The sequence below is a fragment of the Eubalaena glacialis genome, chromosome 6 (assembly GCF_028564815.1).
Source record: "Eubalaena glacialis isolate mEubGla1 chromosome 6, mEubGla1.1.hap2.+ XY, whole genome shotgun sequence".
NCBI lineage: Eukaryota > Metazoa > Chordata > Mammalia > Artiodactyla > Balaenidae > Eubalaena > Eubalaena glacialis.
In genome coordinates this window covers 116486418-116499277 of record NC_083721.1, presented here as the reverse complement: position 1 = coordinate 116499277, position 12860 = coordinate 116486418, and positions in this window count along the sequence as shown.

Here is a 12860-nt window from a genome sequence, read left to right as displayed (position 1 = left end):
GGAACAATAAAGCTTTTAAAAAAATTTAAATTAACTTTTGGCTTACTCTAAGCAGAAGGTTGTCATAAAATACCTCATAATAACTCCATAATAAATGCTATTGTAATAAAATCCAGACTCCTTAACTTAGCCTAGCAGGCCCTTCGGGTTTGCATTTTTGAATTCTGACTACCTAGTATTTAGAATTCTGACTGCCTAGTGACTCTAGCACTCACTGCCCTTTCCCTCACAACTTTCCAGATACACTCACGGCTTTTCAATTCTTCATACTTGCCAAGATGCTTTCCATCTCAGGACATTATTCATCCCTTATCCAGGAAAACTGGTTCACCAGTTCTTCACTTAAACCCACCCTCGTTTAAGTCCTTGTTCAGATGCTGGCACAACCTTGGAGAACTTTCTTGAACACCCTTTGAAGGGAGTCTCCCAACTACTCTCTATCTAAGCACTATTTCCTGACAATCTGCCTAAGTTCATTAATTTGTTTACATATTTTTCTCTAAGGGGCAAGAACCTCAGTTGTCTTGTTCACTCCTGTCTGTTCAGCTTGTAGAATCATACTTGATCCAAGGTAAGTAGTGAAAAATACTGGTGTATGATTGAATGAAAAATAAAATGATTAAACCAAAAATACAGAAAAATAGTTGGTGCAAACAATAAAAATTTATCCAAATGAGACAGTGTATTTTCAAAGCACTCACAAATATGGTTTATATTTATTTAAATTTGTATTCTTATATTGGGATATCCATTTCCTACCCTCAGTGTTTGTACTTACCTGTAGTCAGGATAGCTGCTGTGTTTTGGTTGCCATAATGAACGTGGCCCAAGATGTATTTCGTGACCCAAAGGGTTTAACAGAAATCTATTTGAGTGGTCCAGTATTTCATCAGAAAAGGTACACCCCCTCTTCCCCATCTCAGTTGGCTCTGGTGTCTATTTTTCCACCTCGGTGATCAAAATATTTAACCACAGATGGCCTTATGGGAAAAGTATTGATATCTTCAGGAAGAACTTGGGCATGGCATATAATTTATGACTCTCAGTTTGAGACGGGAAAATCAATACCTAACTGTGTTGCCTTACTTCTTCTGAGTTGCTTTTAAAAACTTACTAGGCTAAAATTAACCAAACAAGTTTCCTGATTCACCCTCCTTTATGCCACGAAGTAGACAAAACTCAACTATAGACTGATGGTCTAAACTTCCCCATAGCTGTTAATAAACAGAAGGGCATTATTGTGGAAGATGGATGATTTTGCTTGCCTGTTTTCCTTCTCTTTTGGATAACATAAATCTCTCTCACTCCTGCTGATGAAAAAATTAATCTCTTTGTCTAAGTCTTAGCATATCCCCATGCAAGTGCCTCTTTTACAAAAACTGTTCAAATAATTACAGGTCTTAGGAATAACAAATTATTAAGTCAAAAATTATGCTTCTAAGATAAGTGTTACCTATGTCGACTTCATTAAATTTTCACCAGGAACTAATAACTTAATTTTAGCTTCTCTTTCTTTCTATAATTTTGGAACATGGTACTCTTCATGGGGCAATGCCAGCCAGTTGCTTTCATTTTTATTTTAAAATTAAAGGTATTAGTTATTTTAGAAAGTCACATCTTTATTCATTAAAGGCTTAGGGCACCTTATGAAGTAATAGGAGAAGCACTAGTTGGGGTTCTAATGGATGGATCTCTGAATGCCATATTCACTGTTAAGTCTGAGTTTCTAAAATTAAAGAAACTTTAGTATATTCTAGTGTTGTTAACAAAAATTTGCCTCCTCACAATCTTTTGGGTAAAGACTGACTAACTACATAGATTTTTTTCTCTTTTAAGCACTTAACATTTTTATTATTACTGTAAATGTTAGTGTCAGAGAGAATTTTTTTCAATGCGTATTTGATTATTAGAGTGGTTTTGATCACCAGTATTCAGAGTTTAAGTTTTCTCTTTTTTTTATGTATAACATCGAAGTGAGAAGAGAGGGGAAAAATATAAATAGGAATTTATATTTTAGAGCTAATTTTTTAAACACAGTACATCTAGCTTTAATTATGTAATGAGTAGTACATGCCAACCCAACATAATCAGACTTATGCTATTGCTAATATGACCACAGAGCCACAGCTTTGTTTCTTTGTTTCTTTCTTTTTTTTTACTGAAGTATAGTTGACTTACAATATTATATTAGTTTCAGGTATACAACATAGTGATTTAATATTTTTATAGATTATGCACCATACAAAGTTATTATTGTATAATAGTATTGATGATATTCCCTGCACTGTACATTCCTGTGACTTATTTATTTTATAACTAGTAGTTTGTACCTCTTAATCTCCTATGTTTATTTGCCCATTCCTCTACCCACCTCCCCTCCAAGTTGTAGAAGCAACCTAAGTGTCATTGATAGATAAATGGATAAAGAAAATGGCGCATATACATACATATATATATATATATATATATATATATATATATATATATAAAATTGGGATATTACTCAGCCATAAGAAAGAATGAAATCTTGCCATTTGCAACAACATGGATGGACCTAGAAGGTATTGTGCTTGGTGAAATAAGTCACACAGAGGAAGACAAATACTTTGTGCTTTCACTTATATGTGTAATCTAAAAAACAAAACAATCAAGCTTTGTTTCTTTTTATAACTGCTCTTTGTATAGCTATTTTCATATAATTTTAGAGTACCTGTGGATAAACTTGAGACTGATAGGTATCTGGAACTATATGAATCACAGAGATGTAGAAGTCTTCAAAGTGTTACCAGTTTTAGCATCTGGCCTAGATTGTTGAATTCCTCTGCCACTCACTAAGATAGACCTTATTATCTGGTTTCTCACTTTATACTTAAAATCTTCTTGAATCATGTCCAAAAATCAAAGGTTTTTTTCAGTTACTGAAAATTATATAATGCTTTTTAAAATAAATCTTTTACAACATATTGAACTATTTTAAATTGTGGCTAAATTTATGTCAAACATATTTATATGTGTTCTGTTAGGTGATATTAAACAGTTTTAATGGGTTCTACTAAAAACTGTACATAGCAGGATTGAAGGCTCCCTAAGGGCAGCACACAGAGTATTCACTAAACCATTACTAACTGACATATCAGTTCCTTCAAAACACTTGAATAAAATTATATGTTAAGCAGTATCCATGTGATAGAAATACAATGATAAGAAAAATACCCATAATTTTTGGTGCTGCATGCTGTGCTTTACACTTTCAAAGCAGAGTGTAACCGTGGATAATTACTATTATCTCCCATCTTATGGATTAAAAAATCAGAGGATCAGAGAGGTGCAGTAATTTTGTCAAGGTCTCACAGCTGAAAACTAGCAACTAGCCAAAATAAAGATTTAAACCCAAATCTTCTGATTCTCATCCACAATATAGTTCTGCCTCTCTTATAATTTCTTTTTTAATTCTTCCATTCAAGCAGATCAGTCAAAGATCATGGAGGATTAAGGATAGGGAATTTTAATTCCAAGCCAAACAAACAGGTTCCATCTTCCTCTGAGAGTCTGAAAACTAAGAGAGGATGCTATAATTTGATTGCATTGAGGGAATAAGGGGCATTCAATTAACCCAATCAAACAAAAAAGAAGGTACAGTGAACAACCAATTTAAGAAGAGGGTTTTTTTTTTTTTTTTTTTTGTACACATGAAGGCTTAAACATACAGCGGTTGGGCAACATAAGGTATTTTACAAAATATCTGATTGATGCTAACCTAGTCTTTCATGTATGTTTTGGAATAGAAAATACATTCATCGTCAACCGACCTATATTATAGCTCTTTTATCATGCTTGACTAAAAATCTTACTTGATTCATTTACTTAAGAGGTGAACAAAGCACAGTTCCGTCTTCGAGCCACAGAAAGGAACTATTATTATAGCTGAAGAAACGTCTAATGCTCAAACTATCCTTAGAGTACATAATTTCATGCCATGAAAAGTTCAAGTCACAACTGGATCTCTAGCTTCCCAATACCCACTTATATTTTCTGTACACTTGATAATTTGGCCATTGATGTTAAATTAAAATTAGAAGCAAAGGAAGACCCTTGCTTTGCTAATATAATTACAAAAGACAAAGGAACAAAATAAAAACAGCTTCTAAAACACATCAGTATTAGATACTTGTTACTTATCTTCCCAACATTTGTTGGGTTTCCATCTTCCCTTCTCTCTGTTTTTATGCTTATATTGTGTGTGGTAAGTTGAATAATGTCCCTCAGAGATACCCAGGTCCCAATCCCTGTAACCTGTGAATGCTATTTTATGTGACAAAAGTGATTTTGCTGATATGATTGTTAAGGATCTTGAGATTGGGCGATTATCTTGCATTACCTGGATGGGCCCTAAATGTAATGACAAATGTCATTACAAGAGGGAGGTAGAGAGAGAGTTGACTACAGAAGAAGAGGGCAATATGACCAAGCATAATGCTAGGCTGCTGGCCTTGAAGATAGAGGAAGGGGCCGAGAGCAAAGGAATGCAGCTCTAGAAGCTGGAAAAGGCTCACAAGTGGACTCTCCCCTAGAGCCTCCAGAAGGAGCACGGGTCTCCCCACAACTTGATTTTGGCCCAGTAAAATTGATGTTGGGTTTCTGACCTTCAGAACTGTAAGAGAATAAACATATTCTTTTAATCCACCAAGTTGGTGGTAGTTTTTTAGAGCAGCCATAGGAAACTAATATAGATGGGGTTCAGGAGTGAAATGAGTGACAGTTCTAAGCCAATCAATATGCTTCATTCTCCTCTTCCTAACCATGGATAGTTCAGTACTGGTTTATGTTACCCCATCAGAAGTGAAAGTAAGCATTCACCAGGAATGCTGAGAAGAGACAGGGGACTTCTCCCTCCTGCTAGACTGAATCTCAGAGGATGTGAGATCTGGGAAAATTGAAGCCATCTTCTGTTCGAGGTGGGAAACCTGAACAAGTATGAAGGCAAATGGAGACCTGGAAGAGACGCAAAAGAGAGGAAACAGGAAAGAATAGAGGAAGCAAAGGAGAAGGAGAAGGAGAGGAGAGAGACAGAGAGAGAGAGGGAGCCAGCCCTCCCCCATATGTTTTAGTTAAGCGAGTGAATCAGCTCCTTTTTAAAAGCCAGTTTGGGCTGGATTTTCTGCCAATTGTAAGGGAAAGTTCTTCTTTGGACACATCTTTTAGGTTTGAGTTTTTAGGTTTATTTTGTTTTTGTTTTTTTAATGACAAAGGTCAGTACAACTTTATGACTGGTAACATGTGTACTTCAGTATGTAAATATAATTAGAGGTCACATTAGCGAGCACACCTTATGTACTTAAGATTATAAGCAATAAATACTAGAGCTGGCCAAATAATCCTTAGGGAGAGAGCTGGGAAGACAAAGCCTAAGGAAGGGGATTAATTCACTTGGCAGAATTTCAGCCCTGTTTAGTTAGGGATCCTTTTGCCAAATTCTACTATGGGTCTCTCAAATTTCTCATACCTAAAGTATCCAGACACATTATTCAGTCCCAACTGATTTGTTCTTATGAATAAAATACTGCTTTAACTAGCATTGAATTTTTTCTGGTATTAAATACCTGTTTAGGAATTTCTTTTGGTACGGTTTAGTTTATTCAATCCCAGAGTAAATAAGGAAGATTACCTTTTGTTTTCCCCCCACTTACCGCTAGCATAGAGCATTTTTCTTCCATGCAAAGAGTGAATATTGCATTAAAAAATTAAAAGTCCATTGCTTGATGTAGGCTTTGGAGTCTGCAATGTTCCTATGGTGAAATAAATTATTTGACGTGAAAGTATTGGATATGTTCCACATTAGCTAAGAGACAGGAAAGACGATCCACACACTGTGCCTGCAGTTTTGGTAGGATACAATCTTCTTAGGGTTATTTCTTTATTATCTCCAAGACATGATTGTTCTAAGTAGGAATAGTGGGAATGGAGTGGTGGAAATGTCCAAGATATTAATATATTTTTAAAAGTTTGCTTGAAAATATGAATATTATATAAACCAATCACTCACAGTCTCTTAACTTTCCCTGATCGTTTGATTTTCAGATTACTACCTGCTTTGCAGAACATATATGATAGCAATTATTAGTAAACGGCAACACTTATTGCTCCCTGAAAAAGTACAAAAGGTTTTTTGTTCTAAGCCTTCCATTCGCTGAGGCCATTCTTTATTAGTAAAAAGTTAACAAGTGGAAATCTATTTTTTTCTGTCAAAATATAACTGAGTATTGATCATATACCATCTAGATGGACAATTACATGAAAGAAAGGAGGAGGTCAGGGAGTACAGGCCTGTGGCAAATCAAGGATTCACACTCAAGGGTGGTTGGTAATATTATATTGATTCCATTTCCCTTGTAAAGGTAGGAGAGTATAGCACAATCACTCTGGCAGGAAAGATGGGACTCAAAGTAGCTAGGAATTACCTATCAACTCAGAACTTTTTAATATTCTTTAAAAATTAAAGTTCGTTTTGCTGAAGTGATTTGCGCTCTTTCATTAGCTGACAGAAGTAGATCATAATGCTTTCATTAAATACAGAGAAATAATCTGTTGTTTTCTATATCTACTTTAAAGTGACCACTGGGTTATCAAATACTAGAGATATAATTTATCAGCTTCATTCCCAGGTGGCTTTTTGAAAACATTAACTTGCCAGTTCCTAGAGACAACTTCTAAGTTTTGTGATTGAGAACTCTTTCACTTGGGATTTATAAGTGCAATTTCAGTATTCTTTTTTGCTCTGATGAAAGTTTCCATTACAAATACAATTTTCAGATCATAAATGGATAATCTCTAAACCACCAAAGAAATATTCATAAAGACATAGTTTGTAAGACAATCCCCACTTGATCCAAATACAACAAAGTACAAAACTCTTTATGTACTGTATTAAACAGAAGAGTAAAATCAACATAGTATGTGATTAAAATAGTAGTCAACCATACACTAATTACATACATTTCACAGTTAGACACAATCTTAAAAACACTTTATGCACAACTGATGAAGAATCGGTAAAACTAAAGTGTTTCATAATAACAAAATTGACTCCTTCCTTAAGAAATATCAAAATGAGGCTTTTAATTTTAATTTTCTAGAGCTAAATCAACTCAAAAATCTTACTTTACTTATTTGCTTTTCTGCAATCTGAGAAAATAAAAATAGGTAAATCACTGATCAAAAGAAAAATGTCTGAGCTTTGTTTCTCTCTTATGTTCTAGATTAGATACATATCTGTTACAGTCTCTTACACAGTTTCCATTTATATAACCAAGTTGACATCCCATAATGACTGACCCTGAATTGCTACTGAGTATTGAATCATCAGAAATAAAATTACTTGCTCTACACAGTGTACTAATTTTGCTTTTAATAAAATCACCAAAGGCTTCAATTTTAAAAATTGCAGTCTGTACTTTTCCCTTTGATTATATTTGTTTTAATTGGTTTTTTGTTTGTTTCTTTTGTTTTGTTTTGTTTGTTTACCAGTCATTCATGCAAGCAGGTAAAACAAACACAGAGCTAAAGGGTGCATAGTAAACTCTATCAAACTTTCTTTTTTTATATTTTTATTTTATATTGGAGTATAGTTGATTTACAAGGCTGTGTTAGTTTCAGGTGTACAGCAAAGTGATTTAGTTGTACATACACATATATCTATTCTTTTTCAGATTCTTTTCCCATATAGGTTATTACAGAGTATTGAGTGCTATACAGTAGGTCTTCTATCAAACTTTAAATCCTTCTCTCCAGAAACAATTTCAACTTTTTAAGCTCTTTCTTTGGGTATTTATCTCAATATTCAGTATTGTCTACAGTGCTGATTTTTCAATTTTTACACTTTGCATATTGGCTTCCAAAATCCGTATTAGAATTTTTTATGTAGACTATTACTGTTAAATTACTATCTAGTATTTTATGTATACTTCATGGTTATATCATTCTTTTGTAGTATTACATTCCTTTTTTATGGGTAGAATATTTTCTCTTAACTCACTGAAGATGTTAGAGTTTAGGGGTTTTCTCTCACATTTTTGATTCCTTCACTATCTTTGTCCTTCTTTTTGTAGAAATTCTTTGTTCATCTGTTTTGATCCATTCCTTTCAAACTGAAGGCTGTCCTCAAGGGATTGGAGTACCTTGACTATATATTCAGATTTGAAATGGAGAAATGTCAATATTTAGAAATCGTTCTTTGGGGTGAGGAGTAGGATTGAAGGAAGGGCCTTCTGGACACTAGAGAAGAATCAGTGCATCACGTGCTTGGAGTGCGGGTGGGGGCCCGGGATGGAGGGCACACCTACGCTGCCTGCTAGTGTGCTTGCGAAGAGGCCAAAGGTCCATCAGTTCACAGTATGGTTTCTGAACTAAGCGTCGTGGCTTCAGACCTAATGTCACCACAGTTTTCTATTTAACCTGATGTCTCCTGGTGCTGAGTTTCAGAGCTGGTGGTTGGCAGGAAGAGGTGGAGTTGGTGGAAGATGAAAGTTCCTCACTGTGCAGAAAAACTGGAGCCTAGGTTTCCCTCCTCCGTCTTGTCCAGATTTTCAACCAATCCTCCTGTTCTTACCCTCTCTCAGTACCTGATGTTTCCAAACAGTGCCCCTTCAAGTGATAAATTCATTACTTTCCTCTAGAAATTCTCCACTTCAAGATACAGCTTTCTTCTCTCTCCTAAGTCAGTTAACACCAGTACCAAAAATGTGTTTAAATCTCTCATCTCTTAATGTCTCAGCCTTCTTTCTTTCTTTTTTTTACCTTTTGTGGGTTAATCATTTTTTATCTTTTGTAACTCTTTTAGCAGTGTATTGCCAAGGAAAGGAAGTACCTACAATATTTAAAAAATAATTTTAAGGTCAACTCTTGTAGATTTTTTTTACAACACTGTTCTGAATATACTATTACTCTTGATTCTCTCTACTATCATTACACATTTAAATTTTAGTTCTTGATTTTGACTTTTATGTAAAAATGTACATTATCATTTTAATAAAAATACATTAAATATATGTTAGTGAGTGTTCAAAATATGTAAGCTATTTAATTTCCCATAACCTGTATTTTATAAATATATTTTGAATAAATTAATGAATTTTTATAAGACAAAATGAAAATGTTAGCTACAATAAACATCTCATTGTTGACTTTTTAAAAATTGGCTCCAACAAAAGAATAGAATTTGAAAAACTCCAGGAATTACAAAGAAAGTAGAAGGATCACTGCAAAAACAGTAATTCCCTCATCAGAAACAGATTTTCACTCTTCCCAGGATGCTGGGAAAGAGGAACTTGAGAGTTGGCATTTAGCTAGTGGATACTGAATCTATCATTTTCTCCTCTTCTTCCTCACTCCAGAGGTCCCCTCAGGGTGCAGACTGTAAAGCAGGGGGTTTCCCATCAGGCAAAACAACAAAGTGGGAGGGAAGAGAGTTTGAACATTGAAAACAATCTCATGAAAACAAAATCTTTGAATATTATAGGGAAGTTAAAAATGTATACAAATAATTATTTTATTATTGGCTTTGACTATAAGATATCACATATAAACATACATATACACATATACACTTACATATGTGTATGTATTTGTATATATACAGTTTTTCACTGCATCAGTTCTTCAAGGTTTTTAAAGGATAAAAAAAAATGGAAAAGACAGAGATGACAGTGAAAGGAAGAGTAAATGACATGAAAAAGTGAGTAGACCAGAATTATCACAGAATACGTGGGGAATAGAATGACATTGCCTTGACTTGAGGACAGGGTATGGAAAGGAAGACTTGGGGCTGTTACAGAGTCTTTAAAAATCCCAACTTAATGAAATTGGGAGAAAATATAAGTCCTTTGAGCACAGAAAACATAATGAAAGTCCTATTTTAGGAAAAAGAACGAAAAATACTTTTTGCTGCATACAGGTTCATATTATCTATTTTCTTGTGTTTCAAAAGAATTAGCCTATAATAGAATAATAATCCAGATTCCATGTTATTAAGTATTAATGTGGTAAATAGTAAAATCCAGTACTTAGGGCATACTTTTATGATACATGTTATACAAAGAATACATATTTGACTGAATATAGCATCTCAAATAGCTAAATAGGTTTTTTTTTTCTTTGCAAAACACAAGATTTTAAACAACACTTTAAAAAAATTTATGTACCATTGGTTTTTCCAAATAGCTCAAAGAGCAAGTTCATTATCTAATTCTCAAAATATTCAAAGAGGTGACTAGATATAGAAATTAATCCTCCCAAGCTGCACAGGGAGATTAAATGCCCATTGTCAGGCAGTGGGAGAGCTGAGGTTAGAATTTAATATTGATTCTACTTTTCACTTACTCACTTAGGTGATATTTGTGTACCAAGGGTTTTGAGTTCTAGGTAATTTTCATTTTTATCCTTCCTGCAAAGTCATCCAAATTTACATCAAAAATACCTCATCTTGTTACTTGTCTCAATTTTAAAAAATTCACAGGAAAAGAGACATAAGAGTTACATTGGAAGATCAAATTGCTGCTTTTAGAGAAGCAATGTTTAAGGGTTACTGAGAAAGAATGGAGAATTATTAGGTAAGTATTGGCACACTCTCTGCTCCGAGGATGAAAGGGAAACTTCAATCATTTTTGAAGCCCCAATGTCTTTAACTGTTGAAAAGCACAAAAATACATAATATAACAATTCCGTTACTGAGAAAAAGCAAACATCACATTCAAAGCACTGAGTTGCTTACCCTAGCTAGAAAAGAAGGCAGCCATTCTATCCTGGTGTCTTTATGCCTCAATGGGAATAGCCAGAGAGAACCAATTTGTGAGTCTCCTAGTCTTCTTTTTTTTTTTTTTAAATTAATTAATTAATTTATTTATTTTTGGCTGTGTTGGGTCTTTGTTGCTGCGCGCGGGCTTTCTCTAGTTGCGACGAGCGGGGGCTACTCTTCGTTGCTGTATGCTGGCTTCTCATTGCGGTGGCTTCTCTTGTTGCGGAGCACGGGCACTAGGCGTGCAGGCTTCAGTAGTTGTGACACGTGGGCTCAATAGTTGTGGCTCGTGGGCTCTAGTAGTTGTGGTGCATGGGCTCAGTTACTCCGTGGCATGTGGGATCTTCCTGGACCAGGGCTCGAACCTGTGTCGCCTGCATTGGCAGGCAGATTCTTAACCACTGCGCAACCAGGGAAGTCCCTGCTAGTCTTCTTAATTTGATACCATTACGAGGAAGCCATTGGAATTACCCTTGCATCTTCAATACCTTGGGCCTAATGGATCCCAATTCCTCATATTCCAGAATTTAGCAAATGAAATAGTGTTTGTGTTCTGATGTTTATTTTCTATATGTAATATTTTATCTTCATATATTCACTGTTACAGATGATATTTAAAAGTACTACTTATGTATGCATTTATTACTTTTCCCCAACCAACAATTTGCATGGCTTTGAAAATCAATTTCTTATATTTTCTTTTCCCTTCAACTCTTTCTTCCTCCTCTTTTCTATGATGTGGTTTTTCCCATTGGGCACATCCTCCTGTTTTCTTCACTCATTTACAGGCTCCTGCATTTCTGCTCTCCTAGAAGGATTTTATCCCCATGATTAGGCCTTTTGGATCCTTTCTTTTCCTTCTAATAATACCCAATGAATTTGTATTTAAACCTCCCTCTTGCCTGCTTCTCCCAGCTCCTTGATGTGACTTCTCCAGTTAATAACTTCGGCCATCTGGCTCTCAAATCTTTTCCTATAGTGCATTCCCTTATTAGGAGGTACTTTATACTTACATGCTTCTTTTGGAGAATTGCCATGTTTTCCTATATTGGTTTTAATTAGGAGTTTTGGGGGTTTTACAAAACGTTCTGTGTGGTAGCTCTGCTTTGCCCTAGTTTTATTTCCTGTAGCTTCTTAATGGATTTTTTTTTATACGTTCATCATCAAATTCAGCAGCCTCTATTTTGTAGATATTGATTTACTTTGACATTTCCTTGTATTTAACTTACCTTATGTTTCTGTTTAAGTTTAGGGTCTTTTCCTGTGTCTCAGTGCTTTTATTCTCCCTTATCTTTTCTGTTTTTGTCTCTTTTCCATTTCTAAAAAACCCTGACTCTTTGGCAGAGAACTATCTTTTTATCATTAAGTCCTTAGACTTACCACAGTAAGTGCTCATAAAATATCAGCTATTATTTTTATAACTATCCTGGTGATGGCTGTGAATAACTACTACATCCTGAATCACCCTATTTTCAAAAACAACTTTTTGTAATTTCTCATTATGTTCGCTTTCCTGTTTCCAACTTCTAATTTATCTTTGAATCTTCTTTATATTTTCCATATAAATACAATTTTTTGGCTCTTCTGTTGGGTTTAATGTTTCTTACTACAACTTATTGTATAGTTTATTAATGTATTAAATACTTCTTCCTTATTTTTTTATTATCTTAAACATTTCATCTTTGTCCTTTTAATGAATTCAGACTAAATATCTATCTCACTTTTGTACCTTAAATGCTAATTCTTTTGTGTTTGATTTTCTTTTCATTTCATTTAGAACTACATTAAAATACTACATAGCCATGCCATCTGCTGTGTTGATTCTTTTCTATCTGAAAACTTCTGACCAGGGAATATTGGGATATAAAGTTTTTGCAGTAACTTAAGAGGTAAGTGCTTTACCTTTGTTACTGGAAAGAAAATTATTGTTTACCTGATTCAAAGTCTTGATCTAAACTTAATTGATGCACCATGATATGTCTTAAGGAAACCAAGTTCCCTTTGTCCCTTTATAAGGCATCTTTGTATTTTATGTATCAAGCCCTCTGTTATTGTGTCAGACTTTCCTGTT